Source organism: Lichenostomus cassidix, chromosome 2 (genome assembly GCF_008360975.1).
Source record: "Lichenostomus cassidix isolate B80296 chromosome 2, HeHo_3.0, whole genome shotgun sequence".
Lineage (NCBI taxonomy): Eukaryota > Metazoa > Chordata > Aves > Passeriformes > Meliphagidae > Lichenostomus > Lichenostomus cassidix.
The window spans coordinates 95,847,200-95,864,216 of record NC_139482.1 but is presented as its reverse complement, the minus strand read 5'-3'; the positions used below and the strand labels follow the sequence as shown (position 1 = coordinate 95,864,216).

General features: G+C 36.1%; 1 protein-coding gene across 1 annotated transcript in view; it reads left to right on the top strand.

The window, feature by feature from the left end:
* Positions 1-17,017, top strand: part of DOK6 (docking protein 6) — a 239,412-nt gene that overhangs the window by 213,138 nt on the left and 9,257 nt on the right. The gene's annotated exons all lie outside the window — the stretch shown is intronic.

Below are 17,017 nucleotides of genomic sequence, written 5' to 3'. Positions count from 1 at the left end.
GGAAGAAGTGTGTTTAATATCACAGACTCTTGCAATCCTACGGAAAATAAAGAGTGCAGATGAGGTTCTATTTCATAGTGGCTCAAAAAAAATGAAGCATCTTGTTCTCTGCCCTGAAATGTTAATAAAAGCACTGTAGTGACAATAATATAGCCTTTTCCAGGATGGAAGGAACAGAAACGTATGCTCTGCCTTCTGGCGAGAACAATGGTGAGGCATTTTATCTGTCAAATATCTGTGTGTGCAATGCTTCTAGAAACATGGTGTCTGTGTACTGAAATATGGGAAATTTAATTTAGCAACTCTGCAAACCAAAAATGATGACAACAGAAAACACATTCCAGATTATCTGTGTAGATTTTAGGAAAAGGAAGATCATCAGAGGTGTTCATTTTACATCCATTATCCAAATTTTAAGTAGTTTTTTAATGTGTGTTTATAATAGAGATGGTGCCCAAAGAAGAAATTGGCTTTTTTCATACACTATTAAATAGCTCAATTTTGATAGAAGGTTTTGCATATTAAAAACTATTAAGGGTTTTATTCCAATAAATTAGAATTTTAAATACAAATTTTCCAAATTTTTTGGGAGACCTTACTTTATTGCCCTTATATTATGAGAGAGTGGCCACAGATAATGTCACATTTCCAAATATTTTGACATTTACAATCACTAAAATCCAATAATTTAACACATTATTAACAACTATTAACTTAATTAACTATTAATTAAGCTGGAAATGACATCACTTTTCTAAAATGTTTTACTTTAGAGGAAAAAGATCTAGGCAAAGAGTATGTTTTAATTGGTTGGTTAACCCAAATTTACGTTTATTCATTTTACAAATAAAATCAGTTTCATAAATTATAAGAATGTTACTCAAAACTGATTTTTAACTCGGAAAACTTTTGTGTAATATATATCTGCTCATAACCTTATTTCTTCACAGTGCATGCATAAACTAACTCAATTCTGCATCTGTATTTGACTAATGTTATATTGCATCATTTTCTTGTTTGTTGAAATAAGAGAGTACATTTATGAGTGCCTCTTCTATTTTTGCTTTGATTTCCTTCAAATTTTTTATCTTGCATTTCTTCTAACAGCAACAATCAAAACCAATTTTGGCCCTCTGTACAGATGGATATACTTAATCTTTTGTTAGTATATTTTCTGGTGATAACCGCTTTGCTATTTTCAGGATTGCATTTAACATGCCAAGGAGATTAAGCACTATTATCAGACAAGAGCAACTAACTGTGTCAGTGAACAAATTACCTTATCTGTAATCATTCTTAAAGGATTAGATCACACGCATAGATTTTAGTGAACATCTGGATCATTAATCAGCTTTGGTTTAAATACTTTCATTATTTTACTTTCCACTTGAAATTTCCTAGCAAAAAGGAGAAAAAGTCATACTGACCTCCACCATATGTCCTCACTATCAGCTGAGACAGGTGGTCCACTGATCTATTCTGTAATTTCCTCATAGTATAAATATAATACAATATAGTGTTATAATTCTGTTTACTATGTGAGCAAAGGCCATCACTGTGTACAGGAAAATTCAGGCAAAGACAATGGCAGAAAAGTAAAAAATACAAACATTAGAACTGTCACAGCACATTCAACACTTCTAAAGATGAAATAGAAAAGTATTGCAGTAAAATACTCAGGTGAAAGGATGAATGCATGTGGGAATCATCATGCTCATTTATGTGCAAATTTTATCATAACATTTAGCCTTGTCTTCATATTAAGTGTACTTTTTTTGTTGCTCACATTGAATAGCCATGCAAAAAACAGTAAATTATTTACTTTGTTTGCATTTCTGTCATTCTAGATATAAGCTTACAGTGAGATGATACAATATATTCCTAAATTTCAGAAAATCATAAATTGTCATCAAAATCTCTGTGGTTTCAGACAAAAATATAGAGAGTACATATGATGAGAACAGTGGTTTTTCTAACACAATCTTATATTGCTGAATTGGCTGAAACAAGTGCTTGAAACAGAGGCACATAGATTTTACCTAAAGGAGAGGGACATTCTCCACTCACCATCAGAGCAGTAGATATGAGTTATTTCTAGAAAAAGGAACATTTTAACTGAAATTAGCAGAACACCTTCCAGAGGCATTCTAGTTTCACTGTCCCATGCACAGTAAATATCTGTGTACCACAATTAAAGAACTCTAGGCTGTATTTAATGTCATTATTGCCACTGAATTGCAAAACAGGTGTACCTGCAAGAAAATTTTTCTTGCCTTCAGGAGACTTTAGATTTTCTGGGCAGGGAAAAAGGCCAATATTAGGTCAGACCTGAAGTATGCATACTTTAGGTGGAAATTCTGTGAATTTTGTGGGAATAAGAAGGAATTACCTCTACCAGAGGCTGTAGAAGTGCAGTGAGAGGAGCATTTGAAAAAGCAGGATCAGTATAACTTCTTAGTCTATAGCTTATCATATTACTTTTGCTAGCAATGGTGTAGACTATTCATTCTCGTATTTAAGACAGTTATTTTTTTCTCAGAGATTTTATTTTCCTCCTCACTACTTCAGCTGGTCTCAGTCCACTACCAGAGCTTTTCATTAAAGATGACTTTATTAAATAAGTATTAGCTGTTTCCTTTGCTCCCAACTGCTCATGAGTAAGGCAGCATCCTAAAGTCTAAATAACGTCAAATATCTAAGCCATCAAAACAATGTATGAAACAGTTTCTAAAGGCTAACTTGGTAAAACTAATTGGCTTGAAGACCAAATGCCATTTTGTGTTCAGAAAGGACAACAGTAACGAAACTACTTAGGTGCATCCATATCACAGTTATAGAAAAAGGTAAGGGACATAAATACTCCACCAGGTATATCTTAGTGCCACTAGGCACTAGGTCTTTAAAGGAAAACAGCATTGGCTAAACCAGGGGGAAAAGATCAGATTTGTTTTATGTGCAACTGTATACAAACACAACAATTTACAAACCACAAATTAGATGTATTGCATGGCAGTAGAAATACTACAGTGCAGCAACTTCTGCAGCTTCTCCTTTGATTCCATATTAGTCGTTACTATCAGACTAATTCATGAACTTGATTGGATTGGTCTGTCTAGGACGCTGAAAAAAACTGTGCTGATGACTGCATACAAATCATTTTTCTGCCCCTTCCCAACGAAAAGAGGAAACTTTAAAGGAATGCGTTAGCACAAGGGTGCTGTACATGGTAAGAGGAGTCAGGTTGTTCTCGCTAAAATGTTGTGACAGAGGAGCAGAGTTTTTAATGTTACTGTCTAGCAGAATTCCATCCAGACCGTTCAGCTAATTGAAACAAGAGTATCTGTTGATATGGATTGTGTTTCATGTCTGTACATGGTTTGAGTTTTTGGAAAAAGTTTCCAATGTGCAGCTTTATACTTTTCTTCTCTTTGACACTGTGGTGGTCTAAAGTGCAACACAAATTCCTTTTTCTTGACGAAATTATTTACTGTGCATTTTTGCATGAAAGTAAGCATTTCTTAGAGCAGGCTTATCGGAGTTCTGCATGTAGTCCTGACAGTGGGAGAACTACTATTTGCTTAAAAATATTAAACCTACAGCGCTGGGTTCCTTTTCCATAATTTTAGCATAGCAGCAGGGTGGAGACACTAATTTGCCAGTGAAACCTTCAGAAGTTTAAAAATTTCTTTCTACTACAGTTCATAAGTTTAAATCCAAATGTATGTTTTGGTTTAAATTCAGAAAAACGGAGCATGCAAGTGATAATGTTAATTTCTTAGCATGATATTCCTTCTTTTAGTTGATAAGTTCTCACATGAGTTGCTAAATGGGGGCTTTGTTTTATTGCCACACTGTTAGCAGTGTCACTGTTGTAGCATTTTGTTTGTTCGTGTAGCCACACAGTGCTCCTGGTTCAGAGTTATTCTAAGGCAAAGTGTGTAGGGGGGAAAACATCTCTGCTACTGTTTGTTCCTTTCATTCCTATTACATAACTCATTCTAATTGTTCTTCTTGCTTGTTTAATGGTAGAGTAAAAAATAAATATTGTTGTGCTTTCAGTCAGTACTTTTGTGCAATATCTGATATCATCATATGGCCAAATTATCGCTCATTATTAATACTGGGGAAATGGTGGGTTTAAATGAGTTCTTTATTAAATACACTTTCAGACTTTTTAACATCTTTCTGGGAGTATACATGATGGATAAATCTGCATATGCCTCAGTGAGATAATGTGTCCTAGAGACATAAACACATTTTAAATTGGAATACTCTGTCATGCAACAAAAAGAACATTTTCTAGAGCTATTTTTTTTTTTTTAATATGGATGTAACTGGACATGGTGTGGCTTCAGAGCCAGGGAATTAAGATTTGCAGTTCAGTATAATGCACAACAGGAGAATCTGAAAGTATCCTAGACATAAGCAGAAATTGGAGCACAGAATCTGCTGTCTTTAAAAACAATCCTACAGGAAGGAACCATACTCCCATGCAATTTCAGTTTGTGTGAGTTAGGTTTGGAAATTTAAAGCCACCAAAAGTGGTGATTTGGAATGGGGGAACACAGAAATATAGGAAACACAAGCCCCTTTGTCTTTTTGTCAAGACAGCGATCAGCATCTTGGGAATTACCACATGAGTAATGACAAGTATTCTTTCTGTATGATCACGAATCTTCAAGCCTGTTCACTATTTAACCTGTTAGGAAAATGGCAGCTTGGAATGTAGCACTTTTAGTGTGCTGGCTCTTTCCTGAACATGCAGAGCTTACAGGGAAAAACATTCCCTATTTTGATAATTTTCTGTGTCAGGGGAATTTTCATTAAACTGGATCCTTGGGCAGCTAAGAGCTGCACCAATGTAAAGCAACAGCATAGGTTTAGCACAAACATGCATAATTATTTTCAGACTGTACTTTTTCCCCCCATGAAATTCCCAGAATTATCTCTCCCTAGCCTATTGCTGATGGAAGGGTAATATTGAGTCCAGCTGATGCTATTGTTATAAACACAAACTGCTGCACCTACACTAGTAATCTGATCATGTAATATCTGAGTGAATAAAAGATGTTTGTTTACATTCATTGGTTGTATGAAATACAGGTGACTACTCTCCTCCATTTCTGAAGCAAAGATTGCCACACAATACATCAGTCTGAGATATATCTGCAATAGTTGTTGCTGCTGGAAGTCTGAGCAAATAAATGAACATTTTGAAAGGAGTTTGAAGATGTAGTTCAGTTTATTTTTAAAAGTCTTCCTGCAGTTAAACAGAGATGCCCATCAATAGCAGATTTATTCTGTGTTCTTTACTAACATATCTTCGAGCTTTTCCCAGCTCACAGGGAGAATAGTGAGGAAAAAAATTAAAGAATTTCTATATGAGCACACAACTGTTTAATATGTATACCTCTCTTGGGAACATGTTATTTAATTCCTTGAATGCATATGACTTGTATGATATATCTGCAAAGGAGTCCAAAGTCCAGAGGCTGCCAAGGTCTGCCTCAGTCAAAGCAAATCGCCTTGTCAGTAACTTACCTATTAAACTCCATTTAGGTTGTCTGTACATTTATCTGGTATTAAAACAGAAACAAGCTGGGGTTGGGCCTCTTTTCTTTGTTTTAGAATGGTTATAAATATCTTTGCTGAATCTCAAAACTGTGTTTACACTTTTCCTGCAAGCTAAGCTTTTAAAAAAGTACATTTTGAAGTATTTCCAAAGTGAAAACATTCTTCACTTCTGAATGTGGTCAAGTACATTTAACAATGACCAGAAATGTCTATACATCTTCCACCTTTTGAGCTGTGATTCATCAAGTTTCACAGTCATATTAGGCAGAAATCTTTCACAAGACTGAGGAAATCAACCAGAATAAATAAGTTAGATATAAAAGAAAAATTTTTATGTCTAGCTGTTTCACATGGAAGGATGACTCTTCACTCTTTGATAAGGGAAGGATATTTTTATTGCATTTACCCTTTCAAGCTTGTTTTGTTTTCCCCAACAGTTTGCTTTCATTGACTCTGTAGGCCACAGCACTAAGTATGGGGGATAGACAGAGATGAAATCCTGTGCTTGTCTATATATGTCATCAAATTTGAACTTCTATTAGAATACAGAAATTTACAATCTTCTTTTCCTATGTTACATATTTCCAAAACCCCAGATTGGCTGTGATCACAGGATTCCCAGCAAGGAATGTTGGGCAGGAGTGGAGAGAGAACCTTGTTGGCAGCTTGTTTTGAGGCTCAAATGACACGTCACTTACCTCTCTCTTTGCTTCTTTCTGTCAGTATTCTGCTTTTATCCATCCAGAACTAATCTTGCAGCTACTTTATGTAGCTGTCTCTGCTTCAGCCATTAGAAATTGTGTATCAGCCCCTGAGTGGATTAATGCAAAGAGAAGTCTTTGATTAATTCTCTGTCACCTTCCACTCTTTTCCAGAACTCGAACAGAATTAATAGGTTCCACAAAGCATCATTCAAAAACTATGGCTGAAAGGAGAAAACACAGCATGGCTTTAAAATGCTCTTATGGCTTTTCTGCATATAAGGAAGATAAACATAAGATATAAAGAATAAAAATAAGCGACTGAGCATGTGCTGAGCCATGTGTATTTTTTCAGAAGGGAACAAGTAACTTTTATGGATCATGCATTAGATCTGTGGTTAGAGATGAGACTTCAGGACTAGACTTCAGGAGCTCATTTTTTCTGGCTACTTATATGGATTGGGAGATTCTTTTTCCTTGGTCTTTGTCGATGAGAACCAAGTAAGTACCAAGCTACTTCCTCAATCTACAAGAACCACTTACTCTTTCTTCCTCCTTATTTTTTCTTCTGAACAGAATATCACAGGTATAGTTATTCTTACTGAAACAAGCAAGAGTGCTTCAAAGTGCAGGAGTGTTATTCCTACAAAATTCCAGCAACTTCTTCAGTGTTGCAAAGGATTTTCCCCTAATACAGTTCTGCAGCTGAATGAATCACAGCTCAAAGCCAGGTGGCATATGTCTTGTGACTTTGCATTCTCATAAATACAGTACGGCAGAAGCCTAAATGGAAACACATCTTTTTGAAACCATCTGTTCTTACAGATATCTGCAACAATAAAGAAAATAAAGGCTTTAAATGCTGCTATGCCGTTTTAAACCTTAAAGGCATTTCCTATTGGTCTCTCTTTTTATTCTGAGGTGCTCTCCGTTCATTTCACTCGGAAATCACTTAGCTGCCATGTTTGTTGCTATTCTGTTTATGAGCTTTGGAGAATCTGACTATAGCTGGCTTATATATATGTTTATAAAACAGAACATATACCATGGTGGAAAGTGCTGGGTTGCCTTCTGGTGAATGTAGCCTGTCTTTGTACATTCTATAGTAGCTTACAGGGTATATTCTTTCCCCCAGTTTCTCCTTTCTTTTTTTGAGGGAAGTTGCATGTGATCTGTTGAAAGACAACACTGCAGCAGGTCCCACAAAACTGATACTCTTTAACTACTACTTATCTATTTAATTGCATCACATCGCTCTTAAAATGTCTTGACTGTAAAAATGCTCAGTTGGAACAATACTCCCAAGTTTCTTACTTGGTTTGAATCTGTTGTCCTGTTGAAGTTACAGTCTTTTTTCTTCTGTTGCAGTCAGTGAATGCTCAAAAAGGGAGTACTATGGCAGTTTCACATCCAGCAAATCTTGTGACTGAAATCTAATGTATAAGGTTAAAATATGTTTGTGTGATCAATATTTTAACTCTCTTTTCAGAATTTCTGTAGTCTTTTACATTTGTATTTGAAGACAGAGATTCTTCTAAAGAAAGAGATTCTTCTAAAAAAAGAGAGATAAAAACTCTCAGAAATTCAAGATAAAAAACAATGTATAAAACTAAAATGCAGTGATATAAGCTGTCCCATTCCCCAAGGACTAACAAAGAGCAAATGGGGCAAAGGGACAACCAGCAAAGAGAGTTACAATTTCTAACCTAGAAGGTCTGTATTAATCCTCTGATTTATCTGAAATAGTTAAATATACAGGCCACATACTTGGCAAGAAATTCTGCTTAGGCATCAGAACGGGCAGGAAGGAAAGGCACCACAGGCATCATCCCTAATTATCCAACTGGCAGGTTTTTTTCTGCGTATAACTACCTAACAGCATGGATTTGCAGGAAACACGTTTGGTCTCTTTTTCCAATGTGTCTCACTGTCAGCAGGGTGATAGAGAAGGGGAAGGCTGCTCTTGACCAGCTTGGAAAAGGTGTCAGCCCCTGAACCACGAAACATAATTGCCCTTTTTCTCAGGGCCGGAAGCACGGCCTGGAAGAGAGAACTTTCTGCCCGAATGTCTTCTCCCAGCAAAGGGAGAAATGAAATGTCACACCAATTATCTGGGCAGTGGACAGTGGAAGGAAAGCTGACTGCAGCTCTGTGAAGCTGTAGCCAGAGCCCCAATTAGTGAATGAGGCTGAGGAGGTTTTTCCTGCTGTTGGCCCTGTACTCAGCTGCCACACTGCAAACAGAGCGCAGCACACATGGGCTCACCAAGCACAATGAGGCTCTGAGCCTTCAGCAGGGGTGGACTGAGGCATTCAGGCCTAAATCAGATTTTGCTTTCAAAACCCAAAGTCATTTTGGTGGTATCCAGGAACAATCCCCCTGAAGGAGGTGAAATTGCACGGCTGCAAGCTGATATCTGAACAGTGATGGAGTGATGGAGCTTGGAGTGATGCCTGGGTGTACAAAAAGCTGTGCTCTGCTTCAGTGTTGTTTTGGTGGTGGGAGAAAAAAAAAATTCAGTGCATCAAGAATGTTGAAAGAAATGGATTTTTACTAGTTATTTCTCAGCAAAACTCAGTCTGCCAAAAAGTACAGCTGAATGTGAAATATAATATACTGTTGTTTCATCAGGAAATTAAATCTTTTGGGGAAAAAAAATCCAGTTTTTGGGTCAGACCAGGTCATTCTCATCCAGATGCTTTATATCCAAATTATACACTTTTCTGGTGCATGAAAAAAATTTGCATTGTGATACAGTCAATTAATATTCACAGTTTTCAGCAGGTGTGCTAACTTCTCATATGACAGTGGGACGTTCTGCTAAGTGCTGTGACATGACAGCAGCTGTGATAAATGGAGCTGAGATATTAAAATCTTTTAACCAGCAATGGTATTCCAGCTGATAAAGCACCAGTTTAAAAAAATGGATTTATTTAGAGTTTCTAAGACAGGTAAACAGCCAAAGGAGTGCATCAAGACACATTACAGGTGATAAAATGGCTAATGGTGTGTCACAGCTTACTATACTTCCATATATTTCTCTTCATTTCCCTCAATAATATTTAGTATATGCTCTATAAAGCATCTTTTTTTATCAAGTCCCCTTTTAAATGTATGGGCTCTTGAGGAACACATAGTAGAGAAAGAGGAGTTTTTACCTGAGACAGTCTAGGTATATGAAATAAATCCTTTTATGGTAAAAAATGCTGTAATAGTAAACTTTTAAAATATTTAGAATCTACTGCAATATTTTTAAGATTCTTGATATTAAATTATACGTTTTTTGCAGATCACTCTCTAATGCTTAACAGAAAACATTTATGTATGATATTGCTGATGAACTTAAAAAACAAGATATGAAAATATGGTAATAGGGGCTGTATGAATCCTTAGAAAAGTTATATCTGGTCTTCTCATCAAAAATAGTTTTTCATCATCTGTTGCTTGACAAAATTTCAGTTATTTGGAATATTTGGGGCGGGGCAGGAAAATTAAAAATAATTTAAAATTAAAATTAATATTTCTCAAAAATTTTTAAAAGTCAACTATATCTCATTTTCATCATTAATCAAATTCAAATTATTTGTTAAAAGATTGCAAATAATCATCCGCAAATAATGTTTTGGGGGGATTGGTTGGGTTGTTTTGTTATTTTTTGCTGTGCTTTTTCTAAAAACAAAACCAGCCTTCCTAACTTAATAAATAATATTAAGTGTTGTATATAGTGACAGAAATAAGTTAAATAGCAGACTTTAGAGACACACAGGAAATAAACTTCAAATAAATACTTCATATCAACCATCAGGATTTGAAAAAATCATCACCCAGTCTATCTATCTTTTGAAATGCACATTTACTATCCTTGCATTTACAGACAAGTCCTACTGTAATAACTCTGCTTTCTAGTCATTTCTAGGTAGGTAGGAGTCAGAGCCATTAGAAGATGATGCTAATGGGAAGAAAATAAAAGAGGCTCTTTTTGAAGAGGTGCTCTCTTTTCTCACTAAAAGGACTGTACTCCATCCATGTGCTTTTGCCTTTGAGCATCAAGGAGTAAAGCAGGTAGCGCAGTGATTGGTGTTACTACAGAATAATGAAAAGAGTATTTTACCCTCTGCATGACATTCAGGGCGGAAAGATTAGAAAGCTGGAATCCTCCCAGCCCTATTCCTACTACATCACAGGTGGATTGAGCAAGAGACAGATCGTCTTAGTGATTTGGTATTGATCATAATTTGAAATTATTCTCACTGGTTTCATAGCTTCTACTTGCTAAGTTAAAGATATGTGCATATTAAGTTCTTGTTAGGCAAAAATAGGGCATTAAAAGAACTGAAAAGGATTTTGTGTGAAATCATAGAAGTGAGTACAGTGGAGGTAAAGTCTTTGATCAAAAGGTGATGCTCTGTAAATCAAAAACCACATTCTACTTTGAGGAAAGAAGGAAAAGCTTTCTGTCAGATGGTGCCACTGTTCTTAAACTTAGCAAAGATTGCTATTTGCCTCCTTTACTCAGATCAAAGTCAAAATATTAAGATAATGCATCCTTTTCCTCCACCCCACTTCTTGCAAAGGTGGTGTTGCATAAAATAGTATATCCTGTAGAGGTTTTCCTTTTCTTTTCTTTTCTTTTCTTTTCTTTTCTTTTCTTTTCTTTTCTTTTCTTTTTTCTCTTCTCTTCTCTTCTCTTCTCTTCTCTTCTCTTCTCTTCTCTTCTTTTTCTCTTCTCTTCTTTCTCTTCTCTTCTTCTTTTCTTTTCTTTTCTTTTCTTTTCTTTTCTTTTCTTTTCTTTTTTCTTTTATTTTAATTTTTTTTCTTTCTATTTCTTCACTTTTGCAGTGGAGGAAATTCAAGATATCGCAATACGTCTCTGCTGCTGTTTCAAGGCAGTTAATTTTTAAAATGAAGACAAATAATACCTAGTTGGTAGAAATAGCAGCACTGCATTTTTCAGTCTGTTCCTTGCTGCTAGTGTTTCCTTATTTTTGGTCTTAAAGTAACAATTTAGTAGGGATAGGTTGGGTCTGTAATGGATCATGAAGGTCCAGTTGCCTGAGTCATTGCTATTTAGTCATTCCACCAAAGACATAAAAATTGGATTTCCCCTTGCTCATTGCCTCTACTGAAATCCCCCGGTATTGTCTGAGGAACACATTTATAGGCACAAAGCATATGGTTCACAGCCTTCAGCAGCAGGTCTGAATATCTTCTCAAATTTAGATGGCTCCCCAGCCGCATTTTAAATTCAGTTGCTGATTATCCTCCAAAGTAAATGGACAGACAGATTTCACATCCCAGGAAAGTTCCTTTTTTTTAGTATATGATTGTTCTCAAAAGGCAAAAAATGCTTGTGTCAATTTGTTTTGCCTTTCAGAGTGAATTTATGAAGCCAGGTATTATTGTACTGACTGGCAGACATTTTGAGGTAGTACATCAATTTCTGAGCTACTTTAGTGGCTTCTGTAGCCATTGCGGTATTTCATTAAATATTCATTGCAAAGAGACATAAGTGGAAGTAACTAACTGGATCCCATTCTCCCACTTACAAAGGAAAATATAAAATCTTAAAAGAATGCAAAGATCTTGTGGGAGACAAAGCTCCCCAAGAATCATGGAGTGCTCCCTCTTCTGTGCCTTAGTAGTGCTCATGTCTGCAGCTGCAAGACTATATAAAGAAAATTATTTTAACTGCAAATTCTTGCAATGGGATGTAAATATGGTGATTTTGGGATGCAGAATTAGTGTCCTGAGTAATCAGGATAGTGCAGTCATCACTGGTGTGAGCTATAACATAAAAGATTTTCATTCTTTTTCTGCTTGTGGCATAAATACCCATCTATATTTTGTTAATAGCATACCTATTCTATAAGAGTTATCTCACACCTCAGCCTGAGGACTCAAGTAAGGAATACACATTACTGCTTTGTTCGGTTATACAAGTGATGAAGAAAAGTCCTTACAATTACTAATTTTTAATTATTATTGCTTCAGGGAGGATTAGGCTATAAAGAGATAAATTGGAAATAACTGGTAGAAGTAATTTGCTTTATGAAGTTGATTTGTTTGGTGGTTTTGGGGGTTTGATTTGTTTGTTTGTTTTGTTATTTTTTCCCCTTAAAATTGTCCTCACTGTCCTCTTACAATAGAGGATATATATGTTTAATTTTATTTTCCCTTTACTCGTGCAACCTTAAGCCCGTACCTCATAAAGCACAGTTTTGCCAGCTGCTATTTTGCCTTAGTGTAAAAGTATATCATGTTTCACCAGGTATGGTACCTGCAGAGTTGTCATTTCTGCTAAAGTCATACTTTAACTTCCTTTTAAATCACAGCTGATTTCCAGCTCTCTAAATTCCCATTTTTTGTCCAGCCAGAAAGCTACTTGTATTCTATTATTTACTTCTCTCCTTTTAGAGCTGTACTAGTAAACCTAAAAATTTACATGCAAGGTAATAATTTTTGCAGTGTTCATGGAGAAGTAGTACCATAACTCAGGAATACTGTCTCATATTGTATGCTTCCACATTATATGCTGCTCTGCTATTATAGGCACTGAAAGGAAAAATAATAGCGCAAAAGGCAGCAAGCTGTGGTGGAGGAAGCTGGTTTGAATCTCTTTGGTGCCTGAGCTGCAATTGCTGAATTTCACTGTGCAACTGCCAATAGCTGAAAATGACTGGAGCACTGAATGGTCTAGCCCTGTGTAAGAAATTCCACAGATTTCATTCAGGAATTGTGAAGTTGATCCTCTGTATTACTTTTGTTCCATTTCTACTGCTGATGGCTCCATGCCATCCGTCTTGCTGTTAGCTAAACTGCTACCCAACACCAATATCTGTAGCGTTCAACCCTTCTGGGAGACTCATCTTTGTTCACCTCAGCATCTCTTACCTGGGTGCTACAACTACAGACATTCATAATGAATTCAAACCTGTGTTACAGTTCTTTCCAGTTAAAGCCAACGGCAAAATCGCCATCAGTGAAGTGCCTTGCTTTAATGTAACACTTTTCTCTAAATGTCTGTATGAAGTGTAATTACTTTGTTCATGTCAGGTTCTGAATATGATTGCTGCTTATTGTCTTGTGCTATAGGCATTTTTTCTGTCGTTTCCTAGCTTTCTTTAGTAACACTTAACTTACGGGCAGTGAGATGGGATAGGATGGATGTCATTTTAGAGGTGATAGTTCTCTACCCCTTCCTGCTTCAGCAGATCAGTCAATTGGGTTTGTCAGGAATCTCTTCCCAGCAGCTGGAATTAAGGAAATCTTTTGAAGGGACTGCTGCTGTGCTGCTCCAACAGCTTCTGTGATTTGAGAGGCTGCAAAAGGAATACTAACAAAAAACATCCTCAGCTGAGGAACGGAAAAAGCGAAACACATGAGAGGATATTTACAGGTTTAATAACGAATTTCCAGGGAAGGCACATGGGTGGTAATTTCAGTGTGTCTTACTGTTACCATTGGGTTTCGTATTAAGTTTATTTGCTTATAGTGGGGGGGAGGAAGTGCTTTGGCTTAAGCTGTTTCTTCTGTTGTCTGAAAGAGTACAGAAAAAGCGACTCCTCCCATCTTCAGACACAAGCAGCTCAAGCTCTTTGACACACTTCTACCAGATTTACCTCCACTCATTTCCTCTACTGTTACACAAGTCTGATAAAAATGGCACAGTTTGTTCACACTGAATTCCCTTTCAGGGAAAAAAAAAGCAAAAAACATCACTTGCATCCCTCGGTGAATTAGAGCCATTGTTTTTGATTTCCTGGTGGGTAATTGAAGGCTTTTACAGCTAGAAGAAATTATTTATAGAGTCATGAAAAATGGATTAACTTTCCTGAGTGCTTCATTGATGTTTTAGACATCTACTTTATTCCAATTAAACTTATATAATCTAAAAATCAATAAAATTCTTTATTTTAGAGAATAAATTATAGAGGAAAATAATTTGTTTAGCCTCTGTGAACTGCCTTATTGCCACATATTTTATATATGCAATCTCTGCAAGGAACAAAAGAACTCAGAGTGCTGTTGCACTCGGTACAGGCAGAAACCTTTCCTTTATTCCATCCATTTCATAAACTGTTTAACCACTTTCAATGGCTACTACCAAATACTTCAAAATAAGCCTCAAATACGTCATAAAATCAACTTCTGTATTTTTTGTGTACTCTGCCTGCAGTTGCAAGTCTTATTAAGGACAGTCTGTAATTTCAAATTGCACTTTAAAGGGAAAAATATATCCTTTCTTCTTGAGAACTGGTGGAGAGGTATGTCTTCCTGCCTTCAGGAAACTTTTTAACACTGCCAGAGAGCTAATTATCAGCTAATACACTATTTCACTTTTACATGGCATCTACTATTACTGTCTAGTTGCAGCTTGAAATAACATTAAGGTCTTCTCAAGAATATTTCTAAGAACAATTTTGTAGAACGTTATTTCATGGAGAGATTAAATCTGAGTAACAAATGGTTTAATAAATGCATTCAATATATGTGTAAAAAATAGCCTTCGAAAGGTAGAAGTTCTTAAAGCTGTGTTTCATCCCTGCATATATTAATGTGAGATCTTTTCTAATTTTTTTCATTGGTGGCAGGAAAAAAATGGAAAAACTTCAGTCAGTTGAAATAACGCGATTGATTAAACTGGGAACTGTTTTTACCTCCCACAAGCCACCCTCCTCCTTCCCTTCCCAGCAACATACACATAAGCAAGACTAATTCCCTGTGTTACAACATAAATACAATGTTCCTTGAAGGAAAGGCATTTTACCAGAGTCCAAGACTTTTTCCTGCTCTTGGAAAAGGCAGGAGCACTTGGAAAAGTTTGAGCAGCACTTTCTCCTCAGATACCTCTATGGAAGTGAGCAGCAGGATGACTCTGAGTTCTATAACAGAGGTAGAAGAATATGATCAAAAGCAGATGATGACTTTAGCTGCTTTTGTGCAGTGAGAAGCTCTAGCATTGCTCAAACGGCACTGAGTCTGCAGTGCAACCATTTGCTGAGGTAATCTCAGGCACAGCTGATGCTAAAATGATGCTCCTGTTACACCTCAGAACCTTTTCCAGCAGTCAGGCATTCCTGCCTTTTAGAACAGCCCAGAAGAGGAGCATATCTGACTCCACAGTAAAAACCAAATATGCAAAAAACATGTTTTGCATTTTGATTTGCTTTTTTGTGTGTTTGTTTTTGATAAGGGTTAGTTTTGCTACCATTTGTCCCCCTGTTTCCCTGCTCTTCAGGTGTGCAGAGAAACTGCCTGGGAGCACCAAAGAAAGGGCACAGCTGTATCACCTGAATGTCTTAGACTTTATGTTTTATTTGAGTTTAGTTCTCACATTATGCTCACATAATAAAGTTTTCTTTTAAATATAGTTTTGTAAAATAGATATGCATTTGGGCTGGCATAAATCTTTCATCCCCATTTTTCCCTATGTTAAGTAATGTAAACAATACTGCCTGCCAATTTTTTTTCCCTTTTTTTTTTTCCAATCAAGGCTGTATTTTACTTACATAAAAATGTGGTGAGAAACATATTCCCTCCATCCTGTCAGACCAAATTTGCTCTCTGACTTTGCCCTCAGACCTCATGTGTTGAGTTTCATTTTATGGCAATTTTTTTATAGGCTAGTGATAAATCTCTGTGAATGGAGTGTTTATAATAAAAATACTACCAGGCCAGGAAATATTGGCCACACTGAAGATCAGCAGAATTATAACAGCCACAAGATTAAACAGTGCTGATCAGTCAGCCTCCAGCAGTACCCCCTTTTCAAAGGCACTGTACTATCTCCACATTACACATTTTTTATGGATGTAAGTAATTTTTTTCTTCATTTCGCTTTAGATAGTCTAATATGAAATTAGAAATTCACTGTTTCACTCCATCCCTGCAGTATCAGTAGAATTTCATGAGGTCTCTATAGTGTTTTGTGGAATAGTTTATCGAAGGGGAAATGTCAACATGATTTGAAATGCAATAAATATTTAACAGTGACATATTCCATATCATCAAAGTGATATGCAATGTATAAATTTGCATTTTTGCATTGAATTTTTCAGTAAGATGCTTTCTGTTACATCAGTAATAGATTTAGGTGGTTTTTTTTTGACAATCTATCGAAAAAATTCTCTTTTGTCTGGGCATTTAGATCAGCTGTAATAAAAACACAACATAAACATTTTGAGGAAAGGAAAACTGAACACTAAGCTAACAACTTGGTAAACAAAGATGATAACACAACATAAATAGGTACCCTCTTTCAATTGGTCTGGTAGATGTACTTTGCAAGAATGTAAAAGAAAATTATACTCCAAAATTATTTCTGCACAGAGATCAACGATCAATTGCTTCTCATAATGACTTCACGCTCTGCCCAGGAGTCAAAAGCAAAGTGTGGAGCTCTACCTACTTAGACACAGCAGAAAATCATTTAAGGAAAAAGTAATTTAATCCACACTATTTTACCTCTCCTTCACATTTGTTTCTTTTCTCACTGGCTTTATATTCTTCCTACTTTTCAGTTATCCCAGGAGCAGGTTAATTTTTCTGAGTATTTTCTTTTGTTGGTTTGTTCTGACTCCATGACACAAAATAAACACTAAAATAGTTTTTTGTAGGAGTTTTCCTTAGCTATTGTCTCTTCCCCTCACTTTAGCCTCTCCCATATGCTCTTAGGACCAGAGCATTCTTTTCTTCTTATTTTTTGCATTTTGCTTTTGGGTCTCATCCAAATGTACCTTGAA